Source organism: Lipotes vexillifer, unplaced genomic scaffold (genome assembly GCF_000442215.2).
Source record: "Lipotes vexillifer unplaced genomic scaffold, Lipotes_vexillifer_v1.1 scaffold47, whole genome shotgun sequence".
In the NCBI taxonomy this organism is placed as follows: domain Eukaryota; kingdom Metazoa; phylum Chordata; class Mammalia; order Artiodactyla; family Lipotidae; genus Lipotes; species Lipotes vexillifer.
The window spans coordinates 3,337,180-3,342,904 of NW_006791298.1; positions in this window are offsets into that span (position 1 = coordinate 3,337,180).

Sequence of the window (5,725 nt, forward strand, 5' to 3'; positions counted from 1 at the left end):
GGCCATGAGCCAAGGAATGCAGCTCTAGAAGTTGGAAAAACCATATTCTCCCCTAGAGCCTCCAGAAAGAACCAGCCCTGTTGATACCTTGACTTTAGCCCTGTAAAACTGATTTTGGACTTCGGGCTTACCAAACTAAGAGAGTAGATTGGTATTGTTTTAAATCACCAAGTTTGTGGTAATTTGTTACAGAGGCCATAAGAAACTAACACAGGGTACACGGAAGACACTTCTAAGGATTTGCATGTCAGCAGATGTTCTTCTCTCACTTCAAATGATAGTTTAGCTGAGTATAGAATTCTAAGTAAAAAATAATTTTCCTTCAGAATTTTTTTTTTTGTGTGTGTGTGTGGTACGCGGGCCTCTCACTGCTGTGGCCTCTCCCGTTGCGGAGCACAGGCTCTGGACGCACAGGCTCAGTGGCCATGGCTCACGGGCCCAGCCACTCCGTGGCATGTGGGATCCTCCTGGACCGGGGCATGAACCCGTGTCCCCTGCATCGGCAGGCAGACTCTCAACCACTGCGCCACCAGGGAAGCCCTCCTTCAGAATTTTGAAAGCATTTCTCCAAAGCTTTTCTTTTTATTTCAGACATAATAATTATTTTTAATTTCCAGGACTATTGTTCACTACATCTTCCTCCCCCTCCTCATCCCCTGCAAACTGTTCTTATTCTATAAGAACAATCTCTTCACTTATCCTTCTGAATGTGTGAATGACAGAATGTGTGTGTGTGTGTATGTGTGTGTGTGTATAAGTTTTCTTCTATCTAAATAGTCTATTTCTTCCAAGGTATTTTTTCTTATTTATTTTTCTCTCTTATGTTTAGAACCTTTCTCCAAATGGTATTCTTTGGCTGTCAGCATGTATTATTTACTTTGAAAGTTTATTGAGGTGTAACTGACATACATACTTTAAATTGAATATATTTAAAGTGTACATTTTTTAAAAATTTTAATTTATTAAATTGTAGTTGATTTACAATATTATGTTAGTTTTAGGTGTACCACATCAGATTCTTTTCCATTATTGGTTATTACAAGATACTGAATATAGTTCCATGTGCTATACAGTAAATCCTAGTTGTTTATCTGTTTTATATATAGTGGTGTATATCTATTAATCTCATACTCCTAATTTATCCCTCCCTCATTCCCCCTTTTGTAACCATAAGTTTGTTTTCTATGCTGTGAGTCTGTTTCTATTTGGTAAATAAGTTGATTTGCATTATTCTTTAGATTCCACATATAAGTAATATCATATAATATTTATCTTTCTCGGACTTACTTCACCTAGTATAATAATCTGTAGGTCCATCCATGTTGCTGCAAATGGCAATACTTCTTTCTTTTTTATGGCTGTGTAGTATTCCACTGTACATGTATGCCACATCTTCTTTATCCATTCATCTGTTGATGTACACTTAGGTTGCTTCCGTGTCTTGCCTAATATAAATAGTGCTGCTATGAACAATGGGGTGCATATATCTTTCTGAATTAGAGTTTTTGTATATTCCTAGGAGTGAGATTGCTGGATCATATGGTAACTCTATTTTTAGTTTTTTAAGGAACCTCCAGACTGTTTTCCATAGTGGCTGCACCAATTTACATTCCCACCAGCAGTATAGAAGGGTTCTCATTTCTCCATATCCTCTCCAGCATTTGATTATTTATAGACTTTTTAAAAAAAAAATTTATTTATTTTTGGCTTTGTTGGGTCTTCGTTGCTGCGTGTGGGCTTTCTCTAGTTGCAGTGAGCGGGGGCTACTCTTCATTGCAGTGCTCAGGCTTCTCATTGCGGTGGCTTCTCTTGTTGCGGAGCATGGGATCTAGGCGTGCGGGCTCAGTAATTGTGGCTCGTGGGCTCTAGAGCACAGGCTCAGTAGGTGTAGCTTGCGGGCTCTAGAGTGCAGGCTCAGTATTTGTGGTGCACAGGCTTAATTGCTCCGCGGCATGTGGGATCTTCCCGGACCAGGGCTAGAATCCGTGTCCCCTGCATTGGCAGGCGGATTCTTAACCACTGAGCCACCAGGGAAGCCCCTATAGGCTTTTTGATGATGGCCATTCTTACTGGTGTGAGGTGATATCTCATTCTTGTTTTGATTTGCATTTCTCTAGTAATTAGTGATGTTGGAGCATGTTCATGTGTCTGTTGGCCATCTGTATATCTTCCTTGGAGAAATGTCTATTTAGGTCTTCTGCCCACTTTTTGATTGTGTTGTTTGGCTTTTTGATATTGAGTTGCATGAACTGTTAAAGTGTACAATTTGATGAGCATGTCAGTTATCAATTTATTGTTCTCAGTTCTGAGTGCACCCTTCAACATATGCTATATACTAAATAATGGAATTTCTTTAAGTGTTTGTCCTTTAAAGTGAGCTTTTTCCATAGCCAGGTCTGGAGGGACATTGCAGGAGGAAGAGGCTTCTTGCAGTTCCCAGCATGGGCCAAGTGGTGTGGGTGTGAGAACACAGGTGGTGGCTGCCCCAGCACAGGCCCAGAACTCCATCTCTCTGCCACCTTCTAGCCTTGGCCTGGTGATAATCTTTCTCATAGCCTTCTCAGCATGGAAACCAAAGCCCCTGTGTAGCTTGTATGCAGTCACCTGTGGCTAAGATGGTCACACACTGAGCAGATGTTCCTTTTGTAAGTCCCCACAGCCCACCTGTGGCTCCAAGCGGTAGAGGGGTACACACAGAGCTGCAGCTCCCTCTGAAAACCCCTCACTGGTCACATGTTCTGAAAGCCTCCTGCCCACACCAGCACTCAGACTCCCACTGCACACTCATGCCATTAGTTGCTCTCAAGAAGGGGGCCTATTGCTTGCTATAGTCTGGACGAGTCGGTGAACATCACTGCTACCTGGTGGGCTGAACCATACCTTCTCCAATGAGGTCTGAACCTCTTTTAAGTTTGTAACATATCTAGTTTCCTTATATCTTATAGTTACTCTTTTATCACGGTTATTAATTAGTAGAAATAATTAGAATTAAACTTCTCCTGCTTAGTCTATGGTGTGGTTTCTATCACATGATTGGATCTAGACTGCTGCAATGAGTGTTTTTTTTTTTGCGATACATGGACCTCTCACTGTTGTGGCCTCTCCCATTGCGGAGCACAGGCTCCAGACGCACAGGCTCAGTGGCCATGGCTCACGGGCCTAGCTGCTCCGAGGCATGTGGTACGTGGGATCTTCCCGGACCGGGGCATGAACCTGTGTCCCCTGCATCGATAGGCGGACTCTCAACCACCGTGCCACCAGGGAAGCCCTGCTGCAATGATGGCCATGGCACGGGCCTAGCTGCTCCGAGGCATGTGGTACGTGGGATCTTCCCGGACCGGGGCATGAACCTGTGTCCCCTGCATCGATAGGCGGACTCTCAACCACCGTGCCACCAGGGAAGCCCTGCTGCAATGAGTTTTGACATATGTATACATCTATAAAACCATAACCACAAACAAGATAATAAACATATCCATAACTCCCAAAAGTGTTGTTATGCCTGTTTGTCATCCATCCTTCCAATTCTCTGTCCCCAGGTAGATTAGTTTGCATTTTCTAGAATTGTATATAAATTGAATCATGTAGTATATATTATTTTTAAAAATCTAGCTTCTTTCACTCAGCATAATTATTTTTATATTCATCCATGTCATTATATGTATTAATAATTCATTCCTTTTTACTGATGAGTAGTATTTCATTGTATGGACACTAGAGTTTGTCCTTTCACCAGTTGATGGACATTTGGGTTGTTTCCAATTTTTGGCAATTACAAATAAAGCTGCTATAAATTTTCATGCCAAAGTCTTTGGAAATATGTTTTCATTTGTCTTGGGTAAATACCTAGAAGTGGAACGCCTGGATCAAATGGTAGATGTACATTTAGCTCTTAACTGCAAAAGTGTTTTCCAAAGTGATTGTACCATTTTACATTCCCATCAGCAATGTATGAAAGTTTTAGTTGCTCTACATCCTTGCCAACACTTGATATGGTTCATCTTTTTACCTTTAGCCACTCTAGTAGGTATGTAGCAGTATCTCAACATGGTTTTACATGGCATTTCCTTGATTATTAATGATGCTGAATATCTTTTCATGTGTTTCTTTGCCATCTGTATATCTTCTTTGGTGGTTTTTGTTCAAATACTTTGCCCATTTTTAGAATTAGGTTGTTTCTCTTCTTATCAATGAGTTGTAAGAGTGCTTTGTATGTTCCAGATGCAAGTCCCTAGTCAGACATATGCTTTGCTAATATTTTACCCTAGGCTGTGGCTTACCTTTTTATTTTCATAACAATGCCTTTCAAAAAGCAATAGCTTTTAATTTTGAAGAAGTACAACCTATCAATATTTTCTTTTACAGTTCATGGCTTTTGTGTCTTCTATAATAAATCTTCACCAAACCCAAGACTGCTAAGATTTTCTCCTGTTTTCTTTCAGAAGATTTTATAGGCTGTAACATCTTGGTATTAGTTACTAACAATACTTTACTGTTCTTGAATTTCTTGTTAATGAAATTCTAATGGTGATACTAGGTTGAGGAGATGTTAGACACACACACACACACACACACACACACGGTATCTCAAAGGTATAGCATGGACAAGAAGAGCACAACATTGGGGTGTAACAGGGAAGCACATCTGTCTTTTTATCATCTTTTTTACCCCTATACAAATGGACCTGTGAAGCTAATGGATAAAAATATATGAAATCAAGATTGTGCTGGAAATCCAGGCTGTATGATCACCAAATTAATGCCCCTCTCCCACCCCATAAGGTAGAAGTTTGGAGAAAAAAATAATAAACAATTCATTGAATAGGCACCATGCTAAACACTGTGTTGAGACCTTAATATTCAGGGTATATAGTATATTATTTTATAATCAAAATAACTTTTTAGGATTGGGTCTATTATTATCTTTTTTTTCAGATGAGAAAATTACATCATAAAGAAGTAAAATTGTTTGTTCAGGTCATCCAGCCAGGTCTATACTCATCTAACTAACACTAGGGCCCCTGATCTTAATCACTAATTATAATAGCTCATACAAGTGTTAACTAATTTAATCTTCAGAGCAAAGTAAAATGCTAAGTATTACTACTATGCTTCTTTACAGAGATTTAAGCTCTCGCAGCTATTAAGTGCAAAGCCAGGATTTGAATCCATGTAATCTGGCTCCTGAGTCCTCACTTGTAAACATCACGCTACTTGGTTTCTCCAAGATGAAAAATTGATGGCTATATTTGTTGGGTATACCAAGCAAATGCCCCAAATGAATCTCTCTCTCCAACAACTTTCTGAAATGTAAGGTAGTTTCTTTTAAGTTCTCCTTGGCACTTGACCCCATTGATCTGCCACTATCCTGCTCCTTTTCCACCTTCCCACTATGACTTACCCATAGTTGTGCCTTCTAAGTGTCCACAGTGATAACAAACAGAGCCATGAGTGTGTGCTTGTGGGAGAGGCCATGGTGGATGGTGGCCTCCTTCAGCAGCAGGAACCTCAGCTGGTACCTCATAGCTGGAGCCAGGACTCTGAAGAGAGTGGCTCCTCCTGGATTATCTGATCCATTTGTGTCAATTACTGGAGTGGTTAAGGAAGAGGGAAGGTCCACAGAAGGCCTGCAAGAGGAACATTTCTATTGCTTATATCTTTTCACACATCCCATCACTTGGGTATAATGTAGAGAGATTTGACTTAGGCTTGAGTCCTACCTTTT